Consider the following 15854-nt stretch of genomic DNA (forward strand, 5'->3'; position numbering starts at 1 on the left):
CGGCGCGCCTCATCGCCTGCGTTGCGTCGGCGCGTTAAACCCAACAATCAATCAAATCAATTTTTAACTTGCGGGAATCGGTCGGCTTGAGACTAATTGCAAGCTATTTCTGTTCGCAAGCGCTTATCCATTTGTGGCTTGTTCGGTTTTCAACGGGGAGATCGGGGATCTGCGATTTAAATAAGGGAGCTCTGGGTACATCGCATCCAGTATAAGCATATTGTGGCTTGTCTGCAAGATCGGTGCGTGACGAGCAAGCGTTATCAACGCCAGAATTCTAGCGGCGCATTCCCTTCCATTCGTAGCTTCCGTGGCTTGCGCTGACCGGGGATGTGCGATAGCTTTTCTTGACTCAAATGAGGGACCTGTGGTTACATCGCTCGTAGCACTAGCATTATCGTCCTCGGCTCCAAGATTGGTGCGCAAGAAACAAGCGTTACCACTGCTCAAGTCTCTCAAACACGACCAAAACAAAGCACATCCGACACTATTTGTGGGCAGCCTCGTTTGGTACACCAAATTCTCTGTGCTTCACTGTCGCCTTGTGTGGTCAAGGGGTTGGGTGTCGGGCTTTTGTTTTGAAGTCCGTTGTTCGAATCCTAGAAAAGCCTCTTTTTTTTTCGCGGGGAGGGTTTTATCAGTGTTTTTACAGGGTACAGTCAGGGTGCCAGAGTACATTGCCTTTTAACCTACAAATGACGTTCGACGGTAACCTCAGTATCAAAGCCGCGCTGAAATTTGTTTTGCTTACACTTTGAATTCATGCACCTGCAGTCGGTACATAACATGCAGGTTAAATCAACAAGCATCTAAAGCAGTTTTGCGAGGTGCGTCTTCGTTTATCATCCTATCTTATTTTGTTCAGATTTGACCATGATTACTCGAGATACATTGCCAACATACTTGTAAAGCAATGAATAAATATGCCAAGTGATTTTCTTTTTGCTAAAGCTAAAGCCTTGATAATTGCAGTTCAATAATCGATAATAACTGCTCATAAACGACTTCAACAGGATGGCAATTGACGTCCAGCAACGCCTGCTGACGCAGCTACTGGCGCGCGACTTCGCCGGTCTCATGCGGTTGCTCGCCCTCTCCTGAGGGTCCGCGCGTTGACGCCGAACGACGCCGACGATCGCGCGACGCGTGATTTCGCGTCCATGTGGTTAGGACTTTATTGTGTCTGCTTTATTGATTCTCTTTTAGTTTTGTCATTGGTGCTTCACCTGTTCGCCTGCTGCCAAGATGTGGGTAGGTGTGGAGTTTGGTTTCAGCTTTTTTTCTCACGTATACAATTTGGTTTTTATGGAAAGACACTTCTTGGGCGTTCGCACCTTTTCATTTTTTTATTGTCTGTGAGTTGCGGTGTCGGGTTTACGGCGATATTGTGTGTTTTATTTTGTTAGTCGTCGTGTTACAGCGAGCAAAATAGCAAAATCAATTCTGCTCCCGCGTCCCCGGTCTTAAAATTGTAAGTTTCATTTCGTCGTTGATTCTGTGAGCAGGAAAGTGGTAAAAATATTCTCTTTCATCGCAAGAAATAAACACATAACAGCTTTGCAACTGCAGTTGCAAAGCTGTCCTCACGACAGAATTATCTTATTCGACTGTTGACTGTTGTGTAGACAGATTCATGTATCGCGACATATTTTGCCACGGCAGCCGCATCTGTAGTGACGACAAGAATCTGTCGTCACGACAGCCGGCTTTGCTACTGCAGCATTTTTGTCGTGGTCCTGTTGCAAGTACAGACGTCACGACAGCATTTATGCCTCTGTAGTAACTACAAGATTCTGTCGTCACGACAGCCAGCTTTGCTACTACAGCATTTTTTTCGTAGTCTTGTAGTAACGACAGACGTCACGACAGCTGGCTATGGCACGACAGCATGATGGCTGTCGTGACGACAGGTAGTCACGACAGCCATCTGTCAGTCCTGTTGTGACTACAGGAATGTTTGTCGTTAAGAAGATTGACTTTGTCGTTACGACAGAAATGTGTGTCGTAACAACAGAAAGCTTTGTCGTAACGTCAGGAATTCTGTCGTAACTACAGAAATTGTGTCGTACGACAGGAATTCTTGTTGGGTTTCTGTCGTATTGCTGTTTACATTTTCGACTGGGTAGTGGGCTGAACGCTTCAGCTTTCTTTGAGCTTTTCTGTCTCTCTCTCTCTCTCTCTCTCTCTACAATATTTGGGGGCATTAAAATCGCCTAGGATGATCAATATTTTATGTGCAGCATTTGGTTCGTTTCCAATAGGAGGTCTTCGAAGCATTCATCTTTCTGCAGTTTAGGACTGAACATGATGAGGGTGAAAGTGCTTTGTTGGTCTCTCACATGAGGGACCACTTCAATTAGAGCTGACTGTGGCTGCGCCGTTCTAAGTTCGGGGTCCATCGCCATTACATCCTTTTTGGCGTGCCTGCAGATTCTTAGGTCTGTCGAATGGGCAGTAACGGCATATTCCTTGACATTGGCTTGGATTCTTGCTTCCCGAATCATTGTTATTTCAGGCTTTTTCTTGTTATTGCTGGTATAGTTACTCTGGCCTGTGTTTTAGTCTTTTGTGAGAATTAAAGTTTCACTTTTAGTTTGTAACAGGTCTTTCTCTTTCTTTTGAATTTCTACAGTTCGTCATCTTCTTCGTCGAAGGATTCGTCCTAATCTGAGTGTTTTAGGTGAGCCTGCGTTGCTAGTTCCTTTCCTTTGGTCCTTGGTAGAATGTCTATAGTTTTCTTTCTCCTCTACGTTTTTGTGTAGGCGTACGCTACTTATATCATTTTGAATTTGGTAGAGCCTCTTGACTGCTTCTTGCGTTTGAGCTCAGGATAGTGCTATTGCACTGAGGTCTTGTATCAGGTTGTTAGGTACTTGGTGTTTTCAGACAGCGGCGGGGCGTTTTGTGTGGTAAAGAATTATAAGCATGATAGCTGTTTGCGGGGACTGAGGGAGTCTCCTTTTAGTTGGGCAATTTCGGCATTTTGCTGAGCTATTTGCGTTTCAGCTACTCTATCATTCTGTCCTGCTCGGTTTGTTGTGTTTCGAACTTACTGTTCATGTTAATAAGGAAGGTAGAAACAACGGTGTCGAACCGGAACCGAACCGTACCCAAAACCGGAAATGAACCAGTATTTTTCCGGAACTGAACCCAAACTCGAACCGTTATTTTTCGAGCATGCTGAACCGGAACCCGAACTTAACCGAAAAAAGAAATAACGGTTACCGGTTCATGCCGAAATGGTTCGACCTTCCCTTGTTGATAGTGCACAGTCAATCAATACAGGCCTTTTGTTTCTTTCACGTATCATCAACTTCGTACCCACTCGCGCAGTTTCCTTCCAGACAATTGAACATTATCACGCTTTATGTAACAACAGGGGAAATGAATGAGCACCAAAGTAGCAATAGTCTGTTGCTGGTGGAAGCGCGAGCGTTGTTCAAGCTGACCAAACAAAATGTCATTCCCGGCAGCTTGTTAAAGATATTAAACTACTTTGCCCTTCCGTAGCTGCGACTTTATTGGAGCAGTCAGGCTGCAGCAGTGCTCCACTGCGCCACAGCAAAGGCCCACATCCGATGTGTGCAAACGACTTGCATTTCATACTTTGTTTTAAAGGTCCGACACCAGAAAATTGGTAATGCTTGACTAGTGTGACCGCAGGTGCTTCACAGTGGCTAAGCCGATTGCTGCTGACCACAAGTGGCCTCGATTTTCTTTCTCCATGAGCGTCCTTCTGAAGTAGATGGAAATCGAGAATTTCCGTGTATCGAGATTTTGATCCATGTTTAATATCACCAGCTGGTTAAAATAAGTCTGCCATCCTGCAACATAAGCTGCACCTCGGAGCAGAGATATTGCACGAGGCATCAAATGCGCCTGTTTTTTTTACGTGTGTTGACACGTAAAACAACAAAAAACAAAAAGAGAATCACGTTCTTTTAAAACGTTGCGTAAAAAGTGAGCGAAACCGGATATGTAAAAAAAGCACGAAAACGTGGATATTCCTCAATACTTTTCTTTGCCCTGCCTTTCATAACCAAACGTATCATCAATGCGAAGTGAATTCTGTGGTTAGTTTTGAGTACAGTACAGTGGCAAGTTCTGTTTTTTACACATACAAATAACAACAGATATATCAGGGAAAACTGTTAAGGTGCGCAATTAATCCCTTTGCAAGAAACTGCAGCCCTCGAGCTTGTCTTGTAAGCAGAAACAGTAATGAAGCAGATGACTCGTGCAGAAAGGCAGGCCAGTGCCTCACACTGTCCCGTTCAGTCAGCGATCATATTTTCTGTTTGTTGTGCACTTTTCTCGCTTTCAGATCTGCTTTTTTTCGAATGTGCACTTATACTCGCTGCCCAACTCGCTAAATTACTTCTACTGCTACTCGTTCCGGAGGGGAGTACTGCTGTGGACGGATTAAAGAACGCCTACCCAATAAAGTCCCATCTCATGCTCCACCCGTGAAATTTCCTTGTCCTTTTGTAACAGCATAATCTGTTATAGGATTCCGCATTGTAGCATACGGTACGGTGGCCAGAGGTCAGGCGGTACGATTACATACTTACTGTAATGCACACATCCGGTATAGCTATCGCGAAAGGAATTTCAATGGTCAGAGCAATAACGCAGTGACTTAGCGTTAACTAAAGCTTAATTTAAATAAAAGTGTGGCTAACACATTCGATAAGGTGACACGTAACAAATTATTCGGGGTGAGCAAATATTTTAATTCATTGGTAGCATTTATGTGCCTATTGTAGGGTTTTTCTGTTTTGTTAAAAATATAGAAAAATGTGCGCCATCGGTATAACGCGCTGGTATGTGAACGCGCCAGTACGCAGGCCTATATTTAAAGCTTCAAGGTTAGCGTGATGGGCGATTCCATAGCGACGATGGCGATTTCAACAAAACAGGAACGGTCATAAAATATATCCCGCCGTCGTATCTCTTAGCAGCATAGAGTACCATACTAATATACACTAGAGGGAAATCTCGCGCCACTGTCTACGGGAGCCGCGTTTCGGTGAGCGTTCCGTCATGTACCGGGTATGGTGTCTGGAAGGGGAAGTGTGACGGGCGCTATATGCGCGCCATGCTTGGCTGCTGCACGAAACGCGATGAAGACCTTGCAGTCCGCTAGGGGCGCTGCACGAGGGAGGGGAGCGGCATTGGAAGGGTCGTCGCATGCGGCGCCGGCGTTGTGTTCACCTTTCAGCCGGGCGTGTTGTCCTGTGGTGTTGTGCTGTGGATGTTGCCTGTTTTGTACGCGTACCGTATTTATCGTCTTGAATGTACGTTGTGCGTTTTCCTTGTCGATCGACATTGGCAGGTAGCGAAACCTTCAAGCACATCATTCCCCCGAAGCCACTGACGGCAAGCTTGTTAAATGTTTTCTCATAGGATATAACTTCATGCGTTCCGCATGCATGATTTCATCGCTTCTTTAAGCTGCCTAAAATTCGACCAAGCCTGTTGTCAGGCTCACTGTAAGGCCCTGAATAAGTAAAGAGTTGAGCCGCCGGCCAGCAAAAGCATTTGATTGATTGATTGCGGGGTTTAAACGCCGACGCTACACAGGCGATGACGCGCGCCGTAGTAGAGGGCTCTTGATTATATTTGACCTCCTAGGGATCCTTAACCTGCGCCGAAATCTTGAACGCGCGGGCTTTTTTGCTTTGCGCGCCTCCGTCAGCAAAGCGGCCGCCGCGGCCGCGAGGAAAAATCATTTAAAGCTTCGGAGATGTTGCGCTCTCAAATTTATGCGCTCTGCATGCTTTATTGAAGTGTATGCAAGAAATAAACTGGAACATGCCCTTCAAATTGTGCTTGTGTGTACTTATTTTGCAGGTGTATACTGTCCCAGCGAACTTGCAATTATTTCCCCGACATTTGCTTTTGTATACATTGCAATTGTTTTCTTGGATGTCAGATAATTCTTTTTAAATATTTGTACATCAGTAACAAATGAACCGCGATTAGGAGCTGAAACACGAAAAGCAAAGTTCAATCATAGGCCGGGAAAGGTGGATACTATAGGTTATTTCGCTTAGAAGGCGCAAAGGCTGCCCTTTAAAAGTGTTATTCAACATCGCTTGTATTCCTCCTCCAGAAGCTACTATGTTTACGTTTCTTTGCGTACATTTCTATTGCCTTATTCACGTTTGAAAGTGCAGTACTGAGTTGGGGAAGTTGGTGTCCGTTCACGATGAAAAATAGCGCGGAAGGAAGACCGACAGCACGACCAATGCCTCCGCCAATGCCTCCGAGGCATTGGCACGACGCAGACAAGATAGCTCTTGTCTAAATTATGGGGCCCGTCTTCTTTTTGCGCCATTTTCATCATTCAGTATGCGTTCATGTTCCAAGCTCGCCCGCATGCGCACGAAAACTGCCTTTGCCGCGATATGGCAATAAAATACTGGCGGAAGTTACCAATGCACCTGGATCAATATCTAGGCGCAGCATCGTTAGTGAATGACTGCATCGAACAGACAGCCGTTCTAGCTCTGGACAATGGAAGGAGCTCGTCTGCTTAGGCGCCGAAAGACGCGAAAGAACCAGCGTAGCAACGAAGCCGTCTGCACGCAACATGTGTCAGCGCCAGTTCCAAATTACATCGTCCTTTTAGTCGTTTCTTCAATTGAGGAACTGCTTGAACCCTTTTTGCGTAGCATATTTACCGACACAAATCAAATTTCCGCCTATCACGGGCAATTTCGGAAGAAACGCAATGCCAACCGCCGGCACTCCGTACTTTCGGTGACAGCGTATCGGCGCTAGCGCTAGCTCCGCTCCTCCATTGTGGCGCCACCTAGGAGCTGTAATCGCTGATCTGTGCAGCCTCTCGCTTCCGCCCGTCACACTTCCCCTTCCAGACACCATATACCGGGCAAGCACGTTCCACTTGTCCTTGGCATGGCTCATGAAGAGGCTGAAAAGTTGGTTCTGGCAGCAGAGAGCAACAATATTAGTTAGAGATTCATCAAATTTGTTTTGGTAATATAAAATTGAACGTGCAGAAAGATTAACTTGTCAGTGATTATGTAGAAGCTTCATGCACGATGAACAACAAAAAATTGTTACCCTTTTTCGTTGATTTCGACTTCTAGCAAAAAATAAGCCATACGGCTACATAGGCCAAGTAGGCGAGGAACGTCGCTAGCGTCAATTGCACCGCCCACGGCGGCCTGCGACAGAAGTGACAGATTTCCCTCTAGTATATATCAGTATGAAACTCTATGCTTGGCGGTGGCTTTATGAATAGTTGCTAGGACAACATAAAGTTGGGGCGAAAGTGGGTGGTTTATCGTCACCACTTCTTCTGTTTTTCTAATATCTCGTAATTGTTTAAAGATTGGTTTCAAATTGCGTCACTGCCCTTGGGAAAGTGCAGCATTTTGAATTTTAAATGCGACGCATCTCTTGCGCTGAGGCATGTCCCTGCTGCGTCGGCGTCGGCGTCGGCGGCGTCCGCACGCCACCTGCGCATGCGCGCCTCTCCTCCGCTCTTCTCTCCGACAGCTTCATGCAACACTCTCACTCCGTCTCATTAGCATAACAGCTGCGCATGTGCCCTTCGCTACGCTCGCGTCTGCTACGGCGCCGCAAGCGCGCGCATGCGCGACTCTCCTCCGCTGTATCCTCTCCTTCAGGCGCTGTGACTATAAAGTGGGTAACGCGCTGCGGCGGTTCAGTCAAGCGCTCGCTCTCGCGCGAAAAACGGCAAGCAGTCTCTCCTTCAATAAAAGAATGAAAATTACGCCCATCTTCCCGCCTATGAGAGCACCTGCATGTGATAGAATGCATCCTACGCGTTGACAACACGTTTCACCAGATTTAGGTAATCAACCCAATGGAAACGCCAATTGAAGCCCCCTATGCGTCGCATCACATCAGGGTTCCCTCGCCGGAAGCTGGGCGTAATTTTTGTTTTTATTTTGATTTGACTGTCGTTTTCAACTACTAAATGTTTCCTTTTCTTGTTGCAGTGATAATTCATCTCATCGAAACGGTTCGTGATCCGGTTCAAGCTCCCGACAGGGTTGCGAACCGGTTGGGTACGTGATTTTGTCGAGCCGGAACTGAACAGGAACGAAAGGATTTTGCCTGAAGCCTAATCGAAACGGTATTTTTTTTCGGTTCGACAAAAACTTAGGGTCAGCTCACCTGTTGCGATGGTCCCTGCTGCTGGTAGTTCATGCCGTCGATTGCCTTTCCTTGTTTTACCACCAGAGCTGTTTAAGCTTGAGCTTCTTCGGGTGGCGTTCCCAAAATATACTAAAAAATACAGAGCGAACGTCAGCGTGCGCCTCGTGAAGAGCGTCCGGCGTCGCCCAGCTCGTCCTCGGAGAACACTCCGCCCAGCGTTCGTGGCCTGGTCGCTCGCGTGCTATTTCAGTAGCCAGTTCATGGGCTCTCGCGAAAAAAGTGGGGTGCACAGAACAGTTCGCGCTACGGACGCCGAGTTCGCGAAGCCTGTTGGAGCCCGTTCTATTGCCAGCTAACGCTGTCAATTTGGGAGAGGTATAAAAGCCTATGGACAAAATGATGCTGACGTTCTAATCATGGAGAAATTTCAGCGGCGAGTTCGGAAATCCATATGAGCTGCAACAGCCGGGTCTCGGAGTAAGATAGACAGGCCGCCAGCTTTCCTGTTTCTCCAGCCTTTCACCACTTGGCTTTCTGCGTGCAACTGGTGTAATGTTGTACCTTTGAAACTCCCGGTACGCCGTAGGGAAATCTAGTGCAAGCTGCAAAAAAAAAAAAAAAAAAAACTAGTGAAAAAGCTGACAACTTTTTTTCTTACGCTGCGTTGCGGGGTGCTGATACTGGGTAGGTGATTCTTAGTTATTCGTTGTAGTTGTGGAGCGGCTTCTATCACCCTTGTGCTTGGTTTCCTGCGCGGTTCCAACGTGGGCCATCCAGAGCTGAACCATCTCGGTCGGTGTGGCGTTGTTGCTTTTTCATCCTTCCACAATTTCCTATGTTTTTGGTTCCCTGATGGGACACGGCATTTACCGAATGGGCGGCTCTTTTTTTTGCCCCCCGATGTGTCTTCTCCCCATAATAAGCATTTCAATGCTCAGGTGTGGAGTTGGTTGTTGTACCCATACGGCAGGTCTTGCCATGATGATTGGGACATACATCCGATCCGTTACCGCCGGACTAGTGGTTGCCGCAGACCTGCCATATAAGTCAGTAGAGAAAACACAGAACTTCGCGGCCGTAGAAGTTGATAGCTCTTTGGATTTGCTGCTACCGACAAGGAGAGCACGGTGAAGAGGGGATTCCACAATGCAGCGGTTTATTCCCTGTTCACAAAATCGAGGCTTCACCGTTGAAGACCGGTGCCGGAACGATCTTCGAAGACCGGGTCTTCTTTCCAGAAGTATCGGAGGCGACGCTTGGCGACGCGCTCACGGCCCACGACGGCTGCGTACAGTTGCGATGGCCGGTGCTATCGTAAGGAACCGTACATGAAGATCGGGTGCCGTCCACAGTGGCTCCCACTGCTCAGGCTGTACAGCGGTAAAACCGTGCCACAGCCTACCTGTTCTACCTCGCGGGTCCTTGCAGAGGGCCCAAGACTAGCAGCGTCCCGCCCGTGGCTCGTTCTCGGCGACAGTGCTGAACGGTGCAGTCGTCTGCAGCTGTACCTGGAAAATATTGGCTCCAATCCACGCTTTGAAGGTGGTTGGAAAGCAAAGCTGCAGACGACACCAACAACAATTTTACATGCGACGTCGCTTGAATTCACACACATGGCTCTACAGGAAATGAAAACAAAGATTCTGGCATCCGTTACCTGGCATTTCCGATGGCGAGGTCGCGAACGCAGCAGCGTCGGCCGCAGCCTAGCAAGAGTGGCGGTCTAGCCCGGCCGAGCGTCGGCATAGCGAAAACAGAGAGGAGCGTCTTTCGAAGGGTGAGGAGGAGGACGGCTATTGAGTTATCTCTGTCACCGCCTCCCCGTCACTCTTGTTTCATATTTTACTGACTCATTGATTGCTAGTGGTGTCCCCTTTAAAACGGGGGGCTGACGTGCCTTCTTACAAAGAAAAAACTTATATATCTGTGTTTTATACTGTTAGTTTAATAATAGCACTGCTCGAGGGCAAACACAAAATACTTTTCTTTCTCTTACAGGTTGTAGCGGTGTAGGCATGATTCCTCTCTCTGATTTTAGTCCACCAGAATTTTCTAACGTTCTTTTTGTTGTCTCGGCACCCTTCAAGTTAACTCTCTCTGTTAGACCCTTAAATACCAAGTGTTCTGGAAGCCGAATATTTCGCTCTTGAGGATTTTATGGATACACTCACATTCTAAAACTATGTGCCGCATCATTTCCGCATCTTTTTCGCAGACCCCGCATACCCTATTATTTTCTCTATGCTTCCACACAAAGCTCTTAGTTCTCAAGCAACCTGCTTTAGCCTGAAAAAGTAAAGCACTGCCCTCGGATTTATCGTGGAAATTTTCTTTTCTTATGTCAAATTTTTCGGCCCTGTACACCTCTAACGACGATTTGGCATCCGTTTTTTCTCTCCATTTATTCGTTTCTATCTGCCTTGCTTCTTTTCTGGTTACGTTCGCTGTCTTTGATTCTACACTGTTCTTTCCGTATTTCATGTTTAGACTTCTAGTTTTCCTTAACCACTGCATGTCCACGCTTTTTATGCATACCTACCCAAAAATTTTAGCTGCCAATTAAGTTTATCTACGCTCTCAACCTCTTTCAAAATATATCGTCCCAGACTATCGCCAGCTTCCCTAGAAACATGAAGCATAACCGCATATCCAAGTGGCCGATCTCTCTATATCTGGGTATGTGCTCCGGTGGAAAGACGCTGGTCGATCACCAACTGAATGAAGACAAGGCAGAAGAAGTCAGAGTTTCCGTCGGTCTGGATTTGCGCCATCAACCCGCCTCTGTGCCGGTGACTACGGGGTCTTTTGTAAATACGCCTTCTTCCTGACAACCTATGTCTACGTTGTCACATGACAATATTTTACTCTTAGCGACTGGAACTTCAAATGATGCCCAGCCCATAGCTCCCTGTACTACTTCGTTAGTTGTTTTACCAGGTGCTTCGAAAACCAAACGGCCTACCGCCCTTTGGTTCACTTCAAGGCCTGACAGAGAATCTGATTTTAAGCAGAGTACAGGATGCCAAGTAGCATAAATTGCTACTCATGAGCATGGCAAATCATCAAGACTGACTTTATACGCACGACGTCGTGAAGTCTGGTGGAAGCCACTATACGCACGACGCGAATGACGCACCAACGCGGTAGCCAAAGCAACCGGCGTCGCGCTGTTGCTCCGCCCGTCCCAATCACCCTGATATAGCGTTTTGTCCAGTTTCCAAGCGGCTCTATCGCTTTTTTCCGTCGCACCACGGGTACCATACCACGGGTCGCGAAGCCGATTGTTCAAATGACAGCCGCACAACGCTCCTCGATATGGGTTTTCGTTTAGCTTTCGTGCTCCGTATCGCAATAAGAAAAGCACAGCTGGTGTTATGGATGCAAACCAAGGCATATAACCGGATAATGCATATATTTCATTTACGATTCCAGCGATGCGACTTATTTAACATGCTCTGTACCAGATTACGTCCTTGACACACCGACCATATTCCCAACTACCGATGGAAATTTGGGGCTCTTAAATAACGTTCAGCTCCCTAAAAATAACCTAGGTTGTAATTTTCACGTATTTCTTATCTCGGATTACAATCTGCATAGTCAATGCAGTTCAGAAGCACTCGGGTTGTGGTCGCATCGAACCCACAACGGATGGCGGTGCTCTTATCCAGCCTCCGAATTAATACTGTGGGATGTAAGCGCCTATCCTATATTTAGAATTAACACGTATATGGAGGATTACGTTGACCCATGGCCTAAACGATGCGGCAAACTGTTCTGCTCTTGCGCGTTAAGAAAGTTACCGGCTCAAGTTCAGTTGCAACAAATTATAAAAGAAACAAAGTCAGATGCACCCCATTTCATTTTATTCTTAAACGGATTTCGGTGGCCACATGCAAGCCAATTTTCACCATTTCGAAATCCATAACCACGACATTTAATTTCAAGCACATCCACATGTGTTGAGCAATGATAACAGCTTTCATGTTTGCTTTGGGCATTAGCCATTTATGTACACTAAAAGGTAGAAACCAAATGTGCACTGAACGTTCCAAGAACTGCTTGGTTTAGTAAAAATCAAGACAGACTGCTCCCATCCAGTACAGCAATCCTCGCTGGTGTCGTTTCGCAACTGTATCAGTCTGTCTTGATTTTACCTAACCGGACAAACCGCTTCCGCTCACTGACTAGCCAGCGTCGGACATCGGTCGCCTAGAGTTCCTGTCCATCCAGTGTGTGGGGGTCGATGTACGCCGGGGGGAAGAGTGGAGGTTCCAGGGCGGATGAATTTTTTTCAGTTCCAGATTACGGATTTGGAGGGTGAGCAGTGGGGACATCGAGGTGGCAATGTTGGGGTGTACCACCTACGGGAAGCCTCTGGAATGTATATAGCTCCCTGCGGGAGCTATATACAGGAACTTTAGGGTCGCCGGGTAGGGGGGGGGGGGGGGGGGGGGGATTTGGCAACGCCTCTGAGGACCTTGCCGGTTCAGGTATACGTCGTGAAAGAACTTCCTTCATGTGCGAAGGGTTCGCGAGCCTGACCCCCTCGACGAAATGACGCCGACACGCAAGAAACAGAAAGAACCAGTTTATTCCGGACAATAAAACAAAACGGCATGCGTAGAAGTATCAGCGTGTAACATAACAGTCATTCGAGCAACCGCGACACTCAACAACAAACCGATCGTTCCGAAAATAATGGGGTGCTTTAATTAACACTCACGGCGATGTCCGAGTCTATTGTCCGATTCTGTTATCGTGATGTCCGAGTCTGTTGTCGCGTTTGTGTATTTTAGTTTCTTCTGCAGTCGTTCAAGTCGTACACTTATCCGCGAATTGACGACGTCCACTGTTTTTGTAGCTTTCACTACGAAAAAGGCCCTGTTCCAGAGCTGAAATCGCTAATGCAACTAAATCGTGCCCCAACTTCGAATGCCATGCCGCCTGCGTCGAAGCCGCCAAGGGGCTTGGGGAACCCGCCAACACGTATGATGAGGGCGCTTTCAGTTTTCAGCAACTGCCGCATTGGCGCCTCAGTCGCGTCGTGCGTATAATGGCTTCCGCCAGACCACACGACTTCGTGCGTATAAAGTCATTCAATCATCAATGGCCAGTGTGTCCGAACTTGGAAATACCTCGGCCGCCATTATTGACTGTAACTTGGGAAAGGTGAGAGGCCAAGCTCCCGGTGGCAAATATTTGACGCTTGGCAAAGTATGTTGCCATAATAATGCCAATAGGTGAACCCCACGCTATTTTCATGCAGATTTTCGGCTTTGTGGCCAGTCCGTTTGGCCAATGCCTCTTTTAAGGGTTGCCCCTTGGCCTGATTTCTGCCTTGTACATGCCATTATACAGGAAAATATTTAACGTGTGCGCATTAATTATTTATCTAGTGAGCACTCGTTAAATAATTGTTTACAATGGCATGTATAAAACAGAAATCGTACCGCGAGGCACAATAAACAAAGTGCATCAATTTTTCAAAGCAATTACGTGACTTGCCAAAACCAATTGAGCAAAACAATACACCAGGTCTCTTTGCGCACTTTTTTATTGGCACATCAAATTTACAACGAGACACCAGCCTTCACAGTGGCAAGAATACGAAATGAGTTTGTTCAAAACAGAAACACGAAAGCGAACGCAAATACAAGAGTGGAGAAAAAATATAAGCGCTGCTCATGAAACGCGAACTGAATATGTGTCGGTTAACTGCTTGTAATGCCTACCAAAAAGCAGAATTCAGGTAAATAAAAACAAGACCCTCCTCACCGGTAATTCGCCGACCTGCCAACATCATAATATGTTGTTGAACAGCACTATTGTAGAATAGTCCAGCATAGAAGGCTTGTTCTCTCTGCTCCATCCGCCACTTGTCCACGGGGAACCCCTTTACGTTCTAGCGCCTGTAATAAGTAAAAAAATCTTTCACTACAATGCTAAATGCACGCTCCTTACTTAATACAGCACCTAGCACCAGCCTTAACACATCCGCGTGTGAAAATATTTAGCCTAAACATTTAGCTTGCTAACACTCTCATTGAAACATGAAACGTACTGTACTATTTATTTTTCAATACTGCCTGTTACGGTAGCAGTTACTTGGCTCGTTCTTGAGAAAATAGTCCGGAATTTCACCAAAAATGGCCTTCACACTTATTGAAATCGCGCAAAGTAATATGAAAAAGTCGAAGAGACAAAGCAACACGCCAGCGATTCCGTGAAATTTTGTTGTGACTACTGTGTAGAAACCCCATAAACAATTAAAAGCGACTGAAATGTCGTACTGTCAACGTTCTATTATCGTAAGTGTTCTTTTCTAAGAACGCCGGATCAGAGACTACAAGGTAACTCACTACACAATGGGTTCGGAACCAACGACCTAGACGTTTTTTTGTTTGCAAGGCATCTATGCCCACTTGGAGGTAGATGAGAAACTCTGTGACCTTTTAATGTCTGATATTTTTAAGGGGTAACCAAATAAAGTGACAATTAAAGCGACGCTACAACACTAACTGTTTGGGTATTAAACTTGTTACGGTGTTGTCGCCGTCGCGAACTTCTGCCTCGTCAGACGCGCCAGATGCGAACGTGGTGTGTTTAGCATTTTTACTAGGACCATGCCCTGATGCGGGCTTCAAAATAAGGTTGTTCGTGCCTTGAATTGTTTTTTTTACCGCTACAGAAAAAGCGACAATATATTAGGTGACGTATTAGCTTTTTACCGTGACTCAGTGAGCACCAACCAGGGAGGACATTTTATAGACTATTACTACGCGCGAAATTGACATGCTTCCTTCTAAAGATCTCTCAAGCCCTTCTGCTTGTAGACTAACGTCAACGATGAACCTATTGCCACTTCCTAACTCTCACCGCTGAAACAAATTATCAAGAAAATGCATTGCTAGATCCTCTTTGTCATTTGAATACCGATTTAATACACGCATTGACACACAGACCCGTTAATTAACCCGTATATTACACAATCACACCCCACTCATACAACACAGCGTTTTTCAACACAACAAAAGGAGACGTAAGGATTCATTGAATGTCTGGTGATACCGTGCAGCAGGGTACTAAATGGGTCAACCAGCTCGCCCGCAAAACCACCTTCCGGGCAGCGTCCCACGGAACCGAAGCTCGCACCTCCCATGACCCTCCAAGGCCTTGGCAAATACCTTTGACCATACATACGCCACCCGTACACAACTGCCAAACAAGCACAGGTACTCTTAGGCAAGCACAAAGGGGCACCCTCTCAACACCAGCTTTCTACAACAGTATGCGAACACTCACCTGCCCAACCTAGGCCCACAACCAGGACACATCTTCCATGGCTGCAACCCATTTCCCAGAGGAACAGTAGCACTGCAGTCAACAGCTTTACACAAACCACGCCACCTGCGAGACTGCGCATGTCAAGTAATTTGTCACAGTGGCCCTGAACTGAGGGTGCCCCAACCGTCTCGTAGTTTCTCAAACAAGGCTTCACTCATTCATTCATTCATTCTGTCATCGAAATAGAAACGGGTAATTTACAAGCCCTCCTGGCCTCAAAATCGTCATTCGGCGATTACTTGAACATGCACTACCATTGGCTACAATGTTGTAGCCGGCGGCATGTTATTTTATCTGCACGATAGTTCGTACAAAGGACTTTAAAATACATTTTTTTGCTCGAACCAGGCCTA

This window comes from Haemaphysalis longicornis, unplaced genomic scaffold (assembly GCF_048455015.1).
Source record: "Haemaphysalis longicornis isolate Haplotype H1 unplaced genomic scaffold, Haemaphysalis longicornis Haplotype H1 scaffold_13, whole genome shotgun sequence".
Taxonomy (NCBI): domain Eukaryota; kingdom Metazoa; phylum Arthropoda; class Arachnida; order Ixodida; family Ixodidae; genus Haemaphysalis; species Haemaphysalis longicornis.